We start from the raw sequence: 15,805 nt of genomic DNA on the forward strand, positions 1-15,805 counted from the left end.
TAATGAAAGATTCTGCTGGTAAATTGCTATTCTGTAACAAAAATACAGCAACTAAACATGCCGAATCCTGGGATCGAACCCAGGAGCTTTAGATCTTCAGTTTAATGCTCTCACAAAAGAGCTATTGCGTGTAAGTCTGACGTTTAGAAAGTCTTTTTTGGTGTTTAAGATAAGGCAAACTGAAAGAACATCAAGTGTCCTAGAGGGCGAAACCTGAAAATTAAAGTTTCTGCTGCTAAATTTCTTTTTGCTGACTTGCTACTCAGTAACAAACTGCAAACACCCAAACATGTGGAAACCCACGATCGTACTAGGGATTTTAAGGTCTTCAGTCTATTGCTCTCACAACTGAGCTATTTTGGCAAGCTATACTGATAAAAATGTCTTTTTTTGGAGCTAAAGATTTTGCAAACTGAAATAACATAAAATGTTTTTCAAGATCAAAAACTGAAAACAACAGTTTTTGCTGCTAAATTGCTATTCAGTAGCAAAAGCAAACACCCAACCATGCTAAACCCCAGGATTGAACAAGACACCCTTAGATCTTCAGTCTAATGTTCTCACAACTGAGCTATTTCGCCAAGCTCTACTAATAAGAAATTCTTTTATTGGGGCTAATAATAATGCAAACTGTAATAACATGAAATGATCTTGAAGACCAGAACCTGAACACGGCAGTTTCTGCTGCTAAATTGCTATTCTGTAACAAAAAAACAGCAACTAAATATGCCGAAACCCGGGATCGAACCAGGGACCTTTAGATCTTCAGTCTAACGCTCTCCCAACTGAGCTATTTCGGCTAATTGTGAAAGATGTCAAGCCGTATTTGGGGTTTTAGGCTGGGAAAAAAAAGAGCATTAAGTGTTCTTGATGTACAACACCTGATAATGAAAGATTATGCTGGTAAATTGCTATTCTGTAACAAAAATACAGCAACTAAACATGCCGAATCCTGGGATCGAACCCAGGACCTTTAGATCTTCAGTTTAATGCTCTCACAAAAGAGCTATTGCGTGTAAGTCTGACGTTTAGAAAGTCTTTTTTGGTGTTTAAGATAAGGCAAACTGAAAGAACATCAAGTGTCCTAGAGGGCGAAACCTGAAAATTAAAGTTTCTGCTGCTAAATTTCTTTTTGCTGACTTGCTACTCAGTTACAAACTGCAAACACCCAAACATGTGGAAACCCACGATCGTACTAGGGATTTTAAGGTCTTCAGTCTATTGCTCTCACAACTAAGCTATTTTGGCAAGCTATACTGATAAAAATGTCTTTTTTTGGAGCTAAAGATTTTGCAAACTGAAATAACATAAAATGTTTTTCAAGATCAAAAACTGAAAACAACAGTTTTTGCTGCTAAATTGCTATTCAGTAGCAAAAGCAAACACCCAACCATGCTAAACCCCAGGATTGAACAAGACACCCTTAGATCTTCAGTCTAATGTTCTCACAACTGAGCTATTTCGCCAAGCTCTACTAATAAGAAATTATTTTATTGGGGCTAATAATAATGCAAACTGTAATAACATGAAATGAACTTGAAGACCAGAACCTGAACACGGCAGTTTCTGCTGCTAAATTGCTATTCTGTAACAAAAAAACAGCAACTAAATATGCCGAAACCCGGGATCAAATCAGGGACCTTTATATCTTCAGTCTAACACTCTCCCAACTGAGCTATTTCGGCTAATTGTGAAAGATGTCAAGCCGTATTTGGGGTTTTAGGCTGGGAAAAAAAGAGCATTAAGTGTTCTTGATGAACAACACCTGATAATGAAAGATTCTGCTGGTAAATTGCTATTCTGTAACAAAAATACAGCAACTAAACATGCCGAATCCTGGGATCGAACCCAGGAGCTTTAGATCTTCAGTTTAATGCTCTCACAAAAGAGCTATTGCGTGTAAGTCTGACGTTTAGAAAGTCTTTTTTGGTGTTTAAGATAAGGCAAACTGAAAGAACATCAAGTGTCCTAGAGGGCGAAACCTGAAAATGAAAGTTTCTGCTGCTAAATTTCTTTTTGCTGAATAACAAACTGCAAACACCCAAACATGTGGAAACCCACGATCGTACTAGGGATTTTAAGGTCTTCAGTCTATTGCTCTCACAACTGAGCTATTTTGGCAAGCTATACTGATAAGAATGTCTTTTTTTAGGAGCTAAAGATTTTGCAAACTGAAATAACATAAAATGCTTTTCAAGATCAAAACCTGAACACAACAGTTTTTGCTGCTAAATTGCTATTCAGTAGCAAAAGCAAACACCCAACCATGCTAAACCCCAGGATTGAACAAGACACCCTTAGATCTTCAGTCTAATGTTGTCACAACTGAGCTATTTCGCCAAGCTCTACTAATAAGAAATTCTTTTATTGGGGCTAATAATAATGCAAACTGTAATAACATGAAATGTTCTTGAAGACCAGAACCTGAACACGGCAGTTTCTGCTGCTAAATTGCTATTCTGTAACAAAAAAAAACAGCAACTAAATATGCCGAAACCCGGGATCGAACCAGGGACCTTTAGATCTTCAGTCTAACGCTCTCCCAACTGAGCTATTTCGGCTAATTGTGACAGATGTCAAGTCGTATTTGGGGTTTTAGGTTGGGGAAAAAAGAGCATCAAGTGTTCTTGAAGAGCAACACCTTATAATGAAAGATTCTGCAGGTAAATTGCTATTCTGTAACAAAAATACAGCTACTAAACATGCCGAAACCCGGGATCGAACCAAGGACTTATAGATCTTCAGTCTAATGCTCTCCCAAATGAGCTATTGCAGCTACGTCTGACATTTGGAAAGTCTTTTTTGGTGCTTAAGATAAGGCAAACTGAAAGAACATCAAGTGTCCTAAAGGGCGAAACCTGAAAATAAACGTTTCTGCTGCTAAATTTCTTTTTGCTGAATTGCTACTCAGTAACAAAATGCAAACACCCAAACATGTGGAAACCCACGATCGTACTAGGGATTTTAAGGTCTTCAGTCTATTGCTCTCACAACTGAGCTATTTTGGCAAGCTATACTGATAAGAATGTCTTTTTTTGGAGCTAAAGATTTTGCAAACTGAAATAACATAAAATGTTTTTCAAGATCAAAAAATGAAAACAACAGTTTTTGCTGCTACATTGCTATTCAGTAGCAAAAGCAAACACCCAACCATGCTAAACCCCAGGATTGAACAAGACACCCTTAGATCTTCAGTCTAATGTTCTCACAACTGAGCTATTTCGCCAAGCTCTACTAATAAGAAATTCTTTTATTGGGGCTAATAATAATGCAAACTGTAATAACATGAAATGAACTTGAAGACCAGAACCTGAACACGGCAGTTTCTGCTGCTAAATTGCTATTCTGTAACAAAAAAAACAGCAACTAAATATGCCGAAACCCGGGATCAAACCAGGGACCTTTATATCTTCAGTCTAACACTCTCCCAACTGAGCTATTTCGGCTAATTGTGAAAGATGTCAAGCCGTATTTGGGGTTTTAGGCTCGGAAAAAAAGAGCATTAAGTGTTCTTGATGAACAACACCTGATAATGAAAGATTCTGCTGGTAAATTGCTATTCTGTAACAAAAATACAGCAACTAAACATGCCGAATCCTGGGATCGAACCCAGGAGCTTTAGATCTTCAGTTTAATGCTCTCACAAAAGAGCTATTGCGTGTAAGTCTGACGTTTAGAAAGTCTTTTTTGGTGTTTAAGATAAGGCAAACTGAAAGAACATCAAGTGTCCTAGAGGGCGAAACCTGAAAATTAAAGTTTCTGCTGCTAAATTTCTTTTTGCTGACTTGCTACTCAGTAACAAACTGCAAACACCCAAACATGTGGAAACCCACGATCGTACTAGGGATTTTAAGGTCTTCAGTCTATTGCTCTCACAACTGAGCTATTTTGGCAAGCTATACTGATAAAAATGTCTTTTTTTGGAGCTAAAGATTTTGCAAACTGAAATAACATAAAATGTTTTTCAAGATCAAAAACTGAAAACAACAGTTTTTGCTGCTAAATTGCTATTCAGTAGCAAAAGCAAACACCCAACCATGCTAAACCCCAGGATTGAACAAGACACCCTTAGATCTTCAGTCTAATGTTCTCACAACTGAGCTATTTCGCCAAGCTCTACTAATAAGAAATTATTTTATTGGGGCTAATAATAATGCAAACTGTAATAACATGAAATGAACTTGAAGACCAGAACCTGAACACGGCAGTTTCTGCTGCTAAATTGCTATTCTGTAACAAAAAAACAGCAACTAAATATGCCGAAACCCGGGATCAAATCAGGGACCTTTATATCTTCAGTTTAACACTCTCCCAACTGAGCTATTTCGGCTAATTGTGAAAGATGTCAAGCCGTATTTGGGGTTTTAGGCTGGGAAAAAAAGAGCACTAAGTGTTCTTGATGAACAACACCTGATAATGAAAGATTCTGCTGGTAAATTGCTATTCTGTAACAAAAATACAGCAACTAAACATGCCGAATCCTGGGATCGAACCCAGGAGCTTTAGATCTTCAGTTTAATGCTCTCACAAAAGAGCTATTGCGTGTAAGTCTGACGTTTAGAAAGTCTTTTTTGGTGTTTAAGATAAGGCAAACTGAAAGAACATCAAGTGTCCTAGAGGGCGAAACCTGAAAATTAAAGTTTCTGCTGCTAAATTTCTTTTTGCTGACTTGCTACTCAGTAACAAACTGCAAACACCCAAACATGTGGAAACCCACGATCGTACTAGGGATTTTAAGGTCTTCAGTCTATTGCTCTCACAACTGAGCTATTTTGGCAAGCTATACTGATAAAAATGTCTTTTTTTGGAGCTAAAGATTTTGCAAACTGAAATAACATAAAATGTTTTTCAAGATCAAAAACTGAAAACAACAGTTTTTGCTGCTAAATTGCTGTTCAGTAGCAAAAGCAAACACCCAACCATGCTAAACCCCAGGATTGAACAAGACACCCTTAGATCTTCAGTCTAATGTTCTCACAACTGAGCTATTTCGCCAAGCTCTACTAATAAGAAATTCTTTTATTGGGGCTAATAATAATGCAAACTGTAATAACATGAAATGATCTTGAAGACCAGAACCTGAACACGGCAGTTTCTGCTGCTAAACTGCTATTCTGTAACAAAAAAACAGCAACTAAATATGCCGAAACCCGGGATCGAACCAGGGACCTTTAGATCTTCAGTCTAACGCTCTCCCAACTGAGCTATTTCGGCTAATTGTGAAAGATGTCAAGCCGTATTTGGGGTTTTAGGCTGGGAAAAAAAAGAGCATTAAGTGTTCTTGATGTACAACACCTGATAATGAAAGATTCTGCTGGTAAATTGCTATTCTGTAACAAAAATACAGCAACTAAACATGCCGAATCCTGGGATCGAACCCAGGACCTTTAGATCTTTAGTTTAATGCTCTCACAAAAGAGCTATTGCGTGTAAGTCTGACATTTAGAAAGTCTTTTTTGGTGTTTAAGATAAGGCAAACTGAAAGAACATCAAGTGTCCTAGAGGGCGAAACCTGAAAATGAAAGTTTCTGCTGCTAAATTTCTTTTTGCTGAATAACAAACTGCAAACACCCAAACATGTGGAAACCCACAATCGTACTAGGGATTTTAAGGTCTTCAGTCTATTGCTCTCACAACTGAGCAATTTTGGCAAGCTATACTGATAAGAATGTCTTTTTTTAGGAGCTAAAGATTTTGCAAACTGAAATAACATAAAATGCTTTTCAAGATCAAAACCTGAACACAACAGTTTTTGCTGCTAAATTGCTATTCAGTAGCAAAAGCAAACACCCAACCATGCTAAACCCCAGGATTGAACAAGACACCCTTAGATCTTCAGTCTAATGTTGTCACAACTGAGCTATTTCGCCAAGCTCTACTAATAAGAAATTCTTTTATTGGGGCTAATAATAATGCAAACTGTAATAACATGAAATGTTCTTGAAGACCAGAACCTGAACACGGCAGTTTCTGCTGCTAAATTGCTATTCTGTAACAAAAAAAACAGCAACTAAATATGCCGAAACCCGGGATCGAACCAGGGACCTTTAGATCTTCAGTCTAACGCTCTCCCAACTGAGCAATTTCGGCTAATTGTGAAAGATGTCAAGCCGTATTTGGGGTTTTAGGCTGGGGAAAAAAAGAGCATTAAGTGTTCTTGATGTACAACACCTGATAATGAAAGATTCTGCTGGTAAATTGCTATTCTGTAACAAAAATACAGCAACTAAACATGCCGAATCCTGGGATCGAACCCAGGACCTTTAGATCTTCAGTTTAATGCTCTCACAAAAGAGATATTGCGTGTAAGTCTGACGTTTAGAAAGTCTTTTTTGGTGTTTAAGATAAGGCAAACTGAAAGAACATCAAGTGTCCTAGAGGGCGAAACCTGAAAATGAAAGTTTCTGCTGCTAAATTTCTTTTTGCTGAATAACAAACTGCAAACACCCAAACATGTGGAAACCCACAATCGTACTAGGGATTTTAAGGTCTTCAGTCTATTGCTCTCACAACTGAGCAATTTTGGCAAGCTATACTGATAAGAATGTCTTTTTTTAGGAGCTAAAGATTTTGCAAACTGAAATAACATAAAATGCTTTTCAAGATCAAAACCTGAACACAACAGTTTTTGCTGCTAAATTGCTATTCAGTAGCAAAAGCAAACACCCAACCATGCTAAACCCCAGGATTGAACAAGACACCCTTAGATCTTCAGTCTAATGTTGTCACAACTGAGCTATTTCGCCAAGCTCTACTAATAAGAAATTCTTTTATTGGGGCTAATAATAATGCAAACTGTAATAACATGAAATGTTCTTGAAGACCAGAACCTGAACACGGCAGTTTCTGCTGCTAAATTGCTATTCTGTAACAAAAAAAACAGCAACTAAATATGCCGAAACCCGGGATCGAACCAGGGACCTTTAGATCTTCAGTCTAACGCTCTCCCAACTGAGCAATTTCGGCTAATTGTGAAAGATGTCAAGCCGTATTTGGGGTTTTAGGCTGGGGAAAAAAAGAGCATTAAGTGTTCTTGATGTACAACACCTGATAATGAAAGATTCTGCTGGTAAATTGCTATTCTGTAACAAAAATACAGCAACTAAACATGCCGAATCCTGGGATCGAACCCAGGACCTTTAGATCTTCAGTTTAATGCTCTCACAAAAGAGATATTGCGTGTAAGTCTGACGTTTAGAAAGTCTTTTTTGGTGTTTAAGATAAGGCAAACTGAAAGAACATCAAGTGTCCTAGAGGGCGAAACCTGAAAATGAAAGTTTCTGCTGCTAAATTTCTTTTTGCTGAATAACAAACTGCAAACACCCAAACATGTGGAAACCCACAATCGTACTAGGGATTTTAAGGTCTTCAGTCTATTGCTCTCACAACTGAGCTATTTTGGCAAGCTATACTGATAAGAATGTCTTTTTTTAGGAGCTAAAGATTTTGCAAACTGAAATAACATAAAATGCTTTTCAAGATCAAAACCTGAACACAACAGTTTTTGCTGCTAAATTGCTATTCAGTAGCAAAAGCAAACACCCAACCATGCTAAACCCCAGGATTGAACAAGACACCCTTAGATCTTCAGTCTAATGTTGTCACAACTGAGCTATTTCGCCAAGCTCTACTAATAAGAAATTCTTTTATTGGGGCTAATAATAATGCAAACTGTAATAACATGAAATGTTCTTGAAGACCAGAACCTGAACACGGCAGTTTCTGCTGCTAAATTGCTATTCTGTAACAAAAAAAAACAGCAACTAAATATGCCGAAATCCGGGATCGAACCAGGGACCTTTAGATCTTCAGTCTAACGCTCTCCCAACTGAGCTATTTCGGCTAATTGTGACAGATGTCAAGTCGTATTTGGGGTTTTAGGTTGGGAAAAAAAGAGCATCAAGTGTTCTTGAAGAGCAACACCTTATAATGAAAGATTCTGCTGGTAAATTGCTATTCTGTAACAAAAATACAGCTACTAAACATGCCGAAACCCGGGATCGAACCAGGGACTTATAGATCTTCAGTCTAATGCTCTCCCAAATGAGCTATTGCAGCTACGTCTGACATTTGGAAAGTCTTTTTTGGTGTTTAAGATAAGGCAAACTGAAAGAACATCAAGTGTCCTAGAGGGCGAAACCAGAAAATAAACGTTTCTGCTGCTAAATTTCTTTTTGCTGAATTGCTACTCAGTAACAAAATGCAAACACCCAAACATGTGGAAACCCACGATCGTACTAGGGATTTTAAGGTCTTCAGTCTATTGCTCTCACAACTGAGCTATTTTGGCAAGCTATACTGATAAGAATGTCTTTTTTTGGAGCTAAAGATTTTGCAAACTGAAATAACATAAAATGTTTTTCAAGATCAAAAACTGAAAACAACAGTTTTTGCTGCTACATTGCTATTCAGTAGCAAAAGCAAACACCCAACCATGCTAAACCCCAGGATTGAACAAGACACCCTTAGATCTTCAGTCTAATGTTCTCACAACTGAGCTATTTCGCCAAGCTCTACTAATAAGAAATTCTTTTATTGGGGCTAATAATAATGCAAACTGTAATAACATGAAATGAACTTGAAGACCAGAACCTGAACACGGCAGTTTCTGCTGCTAAATTGCTATTCTGTAACAAAAAAACAGCAACTAAATATGCCGAAACCCGGGATCGAACCAGGAACCTTTATATCTTCAGTCTAACACTCTCCCAACTGAGCTATTTCGGCTAATTGTGAAAGATGTCAAGCCGTATTTGGGGTTTTAGGCTGGGAAAAAAAGAGCATTAAGTGTTCTTGATGAACAACACCTGATAATGAAAGATTCTGCTGGTAAATTGCTATTCTGTAACAAAAATACAGCAACTAAACATGCCGAATCCTGGGATCGAACCCAGGAGCTTTAGATCTTCAGTTTAATGCTCTCACAAAAGAGCTATTGCGTGTAAGTCTGACGTTTAGAAAGTCTTTTTTGGTGTTTAAGATAAGGCAAACTGAAAGAACATCAAGTGTCCTAGAGGGCGAAACCTGAAAATTAAAGTTTCTGCTGCTAAATTTCTTTTTGCTGACTTGCTACTCAGTAACAAACTGCAAACACCCAAACATGTGGAAACCCACGATCGTACTAGGGATTTTAAGGTCTTCAGTCTATTGCTCTCACAACTGAGCTATTTTGGCAAGCTATACTGATAAAAATGTCTTTTTTTGGAGCTAAAGATTTTGCAAACTGAAATAACATAAAATGTTTTTCAAGATCAAAAACTGAAAACAACAGTTTTTGCTGCTAAATTGCTATTCAGTAGCAAAAGCAAACACCCAACCATGCTAAACCCCAGGATTGAACAAGACACCCTTAGATCTTCAGTCTAATGTTCTCACAACTGAGCTATTTCGCCAAGCTCTACTAATAAGAAATTCTTTTATTGGGGCTAATAATAATGCAAACTGTAATAACATGAAATGATCTTGAAGACCAGAACCTGAACACGGCAGTTTCTGCTGCTAAATTGCTATTCTGTAACAAAAAAACAGCAACTAAATATGCCGAAACCCGGGATCGAACCAGGGACCTTTAGATCTTCAGTCTAACGCTCTCCCAACTGAGCTATTTCGGCTAATTGTGAAAGATGTCAAGCCGTATTTGGGGTTTTAGGCTGGGAAAAAAAAGAGCATTAAGTGTTCTTGATGTACAACACCTGATAATGAAAGATTATGCTGGTAAATTGCTATTCTGTAACAAAAATACAGCAACTAAACATGCCGAATCCTGGGATCGAACCCAGGAGCTTTAGATCTTCAGTTTAATGCTCTCACAAAAGAGCTATTGCGTGTAAGTCTGACGTTTAGAAAGTCTTTTTTGGTGTTTAAGATAAGGCAAACTGAAAGAACATCAAGTGTCCTAGAGGGCGAAACCTGAAAATTAAAGTTTCTGCTGCTAAATTTCTTTTTGCTGACTTGCTACTCAGTTACAAACTGCAAACACCCAAACATGTGGAAACCCACGATCGTACTAGGGATTTTAAGGTCTTCAGTCTATTGCTCTCACAACTAAGCTATTTTGGCAAGCTATACTGATAAAAATGTCTTTTTTTGGAGCTAAAGATTTTGCAAACTGAAATAACATAAAATGTTTTTCAAGATCAAAAACTGAAAACAACAGTTTTTGCTGCTAAATTGCTATTCAGTAGCAAAAGCAAACACCCAACCATGCTAAACCCCAGGATTGAACAAGACACCCTTAGATCTTCAGTCTAATGTTCTCACAACTGAGCTATTTCGCCAAGCTCTACTAATAAGAAATTATTTTATTGGGGCTAATAATAATGCAAACTGTAATAACATGAAATGAACTTGAAGACCAGAACCTGAACACGGCAGTTTCTGCTGCTAAATTGCTATTCTGTAACAAAAAAACAGCAACTAAATATGCCGAAACCCGGGATCAAATCAGGGACCTTTATATCTTCAGTCTAACACTCTCCCAACTGAGCTATTTCGGCTAATTGTGAAAGATGTCAAGCCGTATTTGGGGTTTTAGGCTGGGAAAAAAAGAGCATTAAGTGTTCTTGATGAACAACACCTGATAATGAAAGATTCTGCTGGTAAATTGCTATTCTGTAACAAAAATACAGCAACTAAACATGCCGAATCCTGGGATCGAACCCAGGAGCTTTAGATCTTCAGTTTAATGCTCTCACAAAAGAGCTATTGCGTGTAAGTCTGACGTTTAGAAAGTCTTTTTTGGTGTTTAAGATAAGGCAAACTGAAAGAACATCAAGTGTCCTAGAGGGCGAAACCTGAAAATGAAAGTTTCTGCTGCTAAATTTCTTTTTGCTGAATAACAAACTGCAAACACCCAAACATGTGGAAACCCACGATCGTACTAGGGATTTTAAGGTCTTCAGTCTATTGCTCTCACAACTGAGCTATTTTGGCAAGCTATACTGATAAGAATGTCTTTTTTTAGGAGCTAAAGATTTTGCAAACTGAAATAACATAAAATGCTTTTCAAGATCAAAACCTGAACACAACAGTTTTTGCTGCTAAATTGCTATTCAGTAGCAAAAGCAAACACCCAACCATGCTAAACCCCAGGATTGAACAAGACACCCTTAGATCTTCAGTCTAATGTTGTCACAACTGAGCTATTTCGCCAAGCTCTACTAATAAGAAATTCTTTTATTGGGGCTAATAATAATGCAAACTGTAATAACATGAAATGTTCTTGAAGACCAGAACCTGAACACGGCAGTTTCTGCTGCTAAATTGCTATTCTGTAACAAAAAAAAACAGCAACTAAATATGCCGAAACCCGGGATCGAACCAGGGACCTTTAGATCTTCAGTCTAACGCTCTCCCAACTGAGCTATTTCGGCTAATTGTGACAGATGTCAAGTCGTATTTGGGGTTTTAGGTTGGGGAAAAAAGAGCATCAAGTGTTCTTGAAGAGCAACACCTTATAATGAAAGATTCTGCAGGTAAATTGCTATTCTGTAACAAAAATACAGCTACTAAACATGCCGAAACCCGGGATCGAACCAAGGACTTATAGATCTTCAGTCTAATGCTCTCCCAAATGAGCTATTGCAGCTACGTCTGACATTTGGAAAGTCTTTTTTGGTGCTTAAGATAAGGCAAACTGAAAGAACATCAAGTGTCCTAAAGGGCGAAACCTGAAAATAAACGTTTCTGCTGCTAAATTTCTTTTTGCTGAATTGCTACTCAGTAACAAAATGCAAACACCCAAACATGTGGAAACCCACGATCGTACTAGGGATTTTAAGGTCTTCAGTCTATTGCTCTCACAACTGAGCTATTTTGGCAAGCTATACTGATAAGAATGTCTTTTTTTGGAGCTAAAGATTTTGCAAACTGAAATAACATAAAATGTTTTTCAAGATCAAAAAATGAAAACAACAGTTTTTGCTGCTACATTGCTATTCAGTAGCAAAAGCAAACACCCAACCATGCTAAACCCCAGGATTGAACAAGACACCCTTAGATCTTCAGTCTAATGTTCTCACAACTGAGCTATTTCGCCAAGCTCTACTAATAAGAAATTCTTTTATTGGGGCTAATAATAATGCAAACTGTAATAACATGAAATGAACTTGAAGACCAGAACCTGAACACGGCAGTTTCTGCTGCTAAATTGCTATTCTGTAACAAAAAAAACAGCAACTAAATATGCCGAAACCCGGGATCAAACCAGGGACCTTTATATCTTCAGTCTAACACTCTCCCAACTGAGCTATTTCGGCTAATTGTGAAAGATGTCAAGCCGTATTTGGGGTTTTAGGCTCGGAAAAAAAGAGCATTAAGTGTTCTTGATGAACAACACCTGATAATGAAAGATTCTGCTGGTAAATTGCTATTCTGTAACAAAAATACAGCAACTAAACATGCCGAATCCTGGGATCGAACCCAGGAGCTTTAGATCTTCAGTTTAATGCTCTCACAAAAGAGCTATTGCGTGTAAGTCTGACGTTTAGAAAGTCTTTTTTGGTGTTTAAGATAAGGCAAACTGAAAGAACATCAAGTGTCCTAGAGGGCGAAACCTGAAAATTAAAGTTTCTGCTGCTAAATTTCTTTTTGCTGACTTGCTACTCAGTAACAAACTGCAAACACCCAAACATGTGGAAACCCACGATCGTACTAGGGATTTTAAGGTCTTCAGTCTATTGCTCTCACAACTGAGCTATTTTGGCAAGCTATACTGATAAAAATGTCTTTTTTTGGAGCTAAAGATTTTGCAAACTGAAATAACATAAAATGTTTTTCAAGATCAAAAACTGAAAACAACAGTTTTTGCTGCTAAATTGCTATTCAGTAGCAAAAGCAAACACCCAACCATGCTAAACCCCAGGATTGAACAAGACACCCTTAGATCTTCAGTCTAATGTTCTCACAACTGAGCTATTTCGCCAAGCTCTACTAATAAGAAATTATTTTATTGGGGCTAATAATAATGCAAACTGTAATAACATGAAATGAACTTGAAGACCAGAACCTGAACACGGCAGTTTCTGCTGCTAAATTGCTATTCTGTAACAAAAAAACAGCAACTAAATATGCCGAAACCCGGGATCAAATCAGGGACCTTTATATCTTCAGTTTAACACTCTCCCAACTGAGCTATTTCGGCTAATTGTGAAAGATGTCAAGCCGTATTTGGGGTTTTAGGCTGGGAAAAAAAGAGCACTAAGTGTTCTTGATGAACAACACCTGATAATGAAAGATTCTGCTGGTAAATTGCTATTCTGTAACAAAAATACAGCAACTAAACATGCCGAATCCTGGGATCGAACCCAGGAGCTTTAGATCTTCAGTTTAATGCTCTCACAAAAGAGCTATTGCGTGTAAGTCTGACGTTTAGAAAGTCTTTTTTGGTGTTTAAGATAAGGCAAACTGAAAGAACATCAAGTGTCCTAGAGGGCGAAACCTGAAAATTAAAGTTTCTGCTGCTAAATTTCTTTTTGCTGACTTGCTACTCAGTAACAAACTGCAAACACCCAAACATGTGGAAACCCACGATCGTACTAGGGATTTTAAGGTCTTCAGTCTATTGCTCTCACAACTGAGCTATTTTGGCAAGCTATACTGATAAAAATGTCTTTTTTTGGAGCTAAAGATTTTGCAAACTGAAATAACATAAAATGTTTTTCAAGATCAAAAACTGAAAACAACAGTTTTTGCTGCTAAATTGCTGTTCAGTAGCAAAAGCAAACACCCAACCATGCTAAACCCCAGGATTGAACAAGACACCCTTAGATCTTCAGTCTAATGTTCTCACAACTGAGCTATTTCGCCAAGCTCTACTAATAAGAAATTCTTTTATTGGGGCTAATAATAATGCAAACTGTAATAACATGAAATGATCTTGAAGACCAGAACCTGAACACGGCAGTTTCTGCTGCTAAACTGCTATTCTGTAACAAAAAAACAGCAACTAAATATGCCGAAACCCGGGATCGAACCAGGGACCTTTAGATCTTCAGTCTAACGCTCTCCCAACTGAGCTATTTCGGCTAATTGTGAAAGATGTCAAGCCGTATTTGGGGTTTTAGGCTGGGAAAAAAAAGAGCATTAAGTGTTCTTGATGTACAACACCTGATAATGAAAGATTCTGCTGGTAAATTGCTATTCTGTAACAAAAATACAGCAACTAAACATGCCGAATCCTGGGATCGAACCCAGGACCTTTAGATCTTTAGTTTAATGCTCTCACAAAAGAGCTATTGCGTGTAAGTCTGACATTTAGAAAGTCTTTTTTGGTGTTTAAGATAAGGCAAACTGAAAGAACATCAAGTGTCCTAGAGGGCGAAACCTGAAAATGAAAGTTTCTGCTGCTAAATTTCTTTTTGCTGAATAACAAACGGCAAACACCCAAACATGTGGAAACCCACAATCGTACTAGGGATTTTAAGGTCTTCAGTCTATTGCTCTCACAACTGAGCTATTTTGGCAAGCTATACTGATAAGAATGTCTTTTTTTAGGAGCTAAAGATTTTGCAAACTGAAATAACATAAAATGCTTTTCAAGATCAAAACCTGAACACAACAGTTTTTGCTGCTAAATTGCTATTCAGTAGCAAAAGCAAACACCCAACCATGCTAAACCCCAGGATTGAACAAGACACCCTTAGATCTTCAGTCTAATGTTGTCACAACTGAGCTATTTCGCCAAGCTCTACTAATAAGAAATTCTTTTATTGGGGCTAATAATAATGCAAACTGTAATAACATGAAATGTTCTTGAAGACCAGAACCTGAACACGGCAGTTTCTGCTGCTAAATTGCTATTCTGTAACAAAAAAAACAGCAACTAAATATGCCGAAACCCGGGATCGAACCAGGGACCTTTAGATCTTCAGTCTAACGCTCTCCCAACTGAGCTATTTCGGCTAATTGTGAAAGATGTCAAGCCGTATTTGGGGTTTTAGGCTGGGAAAAAAAAGAGCATTAAGTGTTCTTGATGTACAACACCTGATAATGAAAGATTCTGCTGGTAAATTGCTATTCTGTAACAAAAATACAGCAACTAAACATGCCAAATCCTGGGATCGAACCCAGGACCTTTAGATCTTCAGTTTAATGCTCTCACAAAAGAGCTATTGCGTGTAAGTCTGACGTTTAGAAAGTCTTTTTTGGTGTTTAAGATAAGGCAAACTGAAAGAACATCAAGTGTCCTAGAGGGCGAAACCTGAAAATGAAAGTTTCTGCTGCTAAATTTCTTTTTGCTGAATAACAAACTGCAAACACCCAAACATGTGGAAACCCACAATCGTACTAGGGATTTTAAGGTCTTCAGTCTATTGCTCTCACAACTGAGCAATTTTGGCAAGCTATACTGATAAGAATGTCTTTTTTTAGGAGCTAAAGATTTTGCAAACTGAAATAACATAAAATGCTTTTCAAGATCAAAACCTGAACACAACAGTTTTTGCTGCTAAATTGCTATTCAGTAGCAAAAGCAAACACCCAACCATGCTAAACCCCAGGATTGAACAAGACACCCTTAGATCTTCAGTCTAATGTTGTCACAACTGAGCTATTTCGCCAAGCTCTACTAATAAGAAATTCTTTTATTGGGGCTAATAATAATGCAAACTGTAATAACATGAAATGTTCTTGAAGACCAGAACCTGAACACGGCAGTTTCTGCTGCTAAATTGCTATTCTGTAACAAAAAAAACAGCAACTAAATATGCCGAAATCAGGGATCGAACCAGGGACCTTTAGATCTTCAGTCTAACGCTCTCCCAACTGAGCAATTTCGGCTAATTGTGAAAGATGTCAAGCCGTATTT

General features: G+C 37.7%; 19 non-coding genes across 19 annotated transcripts; all 19 read right to left on the reverse strand.

Moving 5' to 3' along the window:
- Positions 1 to 727: 727 nt before the first annotated feature.
- Positions 728 to 800, reverse strand: TRNAF-GAA (transfer RNA phenylalanine (anticodon GAA)). Its single transcript has one exon. It is a non-coding gene; the product is annotated as a tRNA-Phe (tRNA).
- An 812-nt stretch (positions 801 to 1,612) lies between these two features.
- TRNAF-GAA (transfer RNA phenylalanine (anticodon GAA)) lies at positions 1,613 to 1,685 on the reverse strand. The gene has a single exon. It is a non-coding gene; the product is annotated as a tRNA-Phe (tRNA).
- An 803-nt stretch (positions 1,686 to 2,488) lies between these two features.
- Positions 2,489 to 2,561, reverse strand: TRNAF-GAA (transfer RNA phenylalanine (anticodon GAA)). The gene has a single exon. It is a non-coding gene; the product is annotated as a tRNA-Phe (tRNA).
- Positions 2,562 to 3,373: 812 nt separating this feature from the next.
- On the reverse strand, positions 3,374 to 3,446 carry TRNAF-GAA (transfer RNA phenylalanine (anticodon GAA)). Its single transcript has one exon. It is a non-coding gene; the product is annotated as a tRNA-Phe (tRNA).
- An 811-nt stretch (positions 3,447 to 4,257) lies between these two features.
- On the reverse strand, positions 4,258 to 4,330 carry TRNAF-GAA (transfer RNA phenylalanine (anticodon GAA)). Its single transcript has one exon. It is a non-coding gene; the product is annotated as a tRNA-Phe (tRNA).
- An 811-nt stretch (positions 4,331 to 5,141) lies between these two features.
- Positions 5,142 to 5,214, reverse strand: TRNAF-GAA (transfer RNA phenylalanine (anticodon GAA)). Its single transcript has one exon. It is a non-coding gene; the product is annotated as a tRNA-Phe (tRNA).
- Positions 5,215 to 6,017: 803 nt separating this feature from the next.
- Positions 6,018 to 6,090, reverse strand: TRNAF-GAA (transfer RNA phenylalanine (anticodon GAA)). The gene has a single exon. It is a non-coding gene; the product is annotated as a tRNA-Phe (tRNA).
- Positions 6,091 to 6,893: 803 nt separating this feature from the next.
- TRNAF-GAA (transfer RNA phenylalanine (anticodon GAA)) lies at positions 6,894 to 6,966 on the reverse strand. Its single transcript has one exon. It is a non-coding gene; the product is annotated as a tRNA-Phe (tRNA).
- An 804-nt stretch (positions 6,967 to 7,770) lies between these two features.
- TRNAF-GAA (transfer RNA phenylalanine (anticodon GAA)) lies at positions 7,771 to 7,843 on the reverse strand. Its single transcript has one exon. It is a non-coding gene; the product is annotated as a tRNA-Phe (tRNA).
- Positions 7,844 to 7,985: 142 nt separating this feature from the next.
- On the reverse strand, positions 7,986 to 8,058 carry TRNAF-GAA (transfer RNA phenylalanine (anticodon GAA)). Its single transcript has one exon. It is a non-coding gene; the product is annotated as a tRNA-Phe (tRNA).
- Positions 8,059 to 8,654: 596 nt separating this feature from the next.
- TRNAF-GAA (transfer RNA phenylalanine (anticodon GAA)) lies at positions 8,655 to 8,727 on the reverse strand. The gene has a single exon. It is a non-coding gene; the product is annotated as a tRNA-Phe (tRNA).
- An 811-nt stretch (positions 8,728 to 9,538) lies between these two features.
- On the reverse strand, positions 9,539 to 9,611 carry TRNAF-GAA (transfer RNA phenylalanine (anticodon GAA)). Its single transcript has one exon. It is a non-coding gene; the product is annotated as a tRNA-Phe (tRNA).
- An 812-nt stretch (positions 9,612 to 10,423) lies between these two features.
- On the reverse strand, positions 10,424 to 10,496 carry TRNAF-GAA (transfer RNA phenylalanine (anticodon GAA)). The gene has a single exon. It is a non-coding gene; the product is annotated as a tRNA-Phe (tRNA).
- Positions 10,497 to 11,299: 803 nt separating this feature from the next.
- Positions 11,300 to 11,372, reverse strand: TRNAF-GAA (transfer RNA phenylalanine (anticodon GAA)). The gene has a single exon. It is a non-coding gene; the product is annotated as a tRNA-Phe (tRNA).
- An 812-nt stretch (positions 11,373 to 12,184) lies between these two features.
- Positions 12,185 to 12,257, reverse strand: TRNAF-GAA (transfer RNA phenylalanine (anticodon GAA)). The gene has a single exon. It is a non-coding gene; the product is annotated as a tRNA-Phe (tRNA).
- Positions 12,258 to 13,068: 811 nt separating this feature from the next.
- On the reverse strand, positions 13,069 to 13,141 carry TRNAF-GAA (transfer RNA phenylalanine (anticodon GAA)). The gene has a single exon. It is a non-coding gene; the product is annotated as a tRNA-Phe (tRNA).
- Positions 13,142 to 13,952: 811 nt separating this feature from the next.
- On the reverse strand, positions 13,953 to 14,025 carry TRNAF-GAA (transfer RNA phenylalanine (anticodon GAA)). The gene has a single exon. It is a non-coding gene; the product is annotated as a tRNA-Phe (tRNA).
- Positions 14,026 to 14,828: 803 nt separating this feature from the next.
- On the reverse strand, positions 14,829 to 14,901 carry TRNAF-GAA (transfer RNA phenylalanine (anticodon GAA)). The gene has a single exon. It is a non-coding gene; the product is annotated as a tRNA-Phe (tRNA).
- An 803-nt stretch (positions 14,902 to 15,704) lies between these two features.
- Positions 15,705 to 15,777, reverse strand: TRNAF-GAA (transfer RNA phenylalanine (anticodon GAA)). The gene has a single exon. It is a non-coding gene; the product is annotated as a tRNA-Phe (tRNA).
- Between the last annotated feature and the right edge of the window lie 28 nt (positions 15,778 to 15,805).

The sequence above is a fragment of the Pseudophryne corroboree genome, chromosome 4, assembly GCF_028390025.1.
Source record: "Pseudophryne corroboree isolate aPseCor3 chromosome 4, aPseCor3.hap2, whole genome shotgun sequence".
NCBI classification, from domain to species: Eukaryota; Metazoa; Chordata; class Amphibia; order Anura; family Myobatrachidae; genus Pseudophryne; species Pseudophryne corroboree.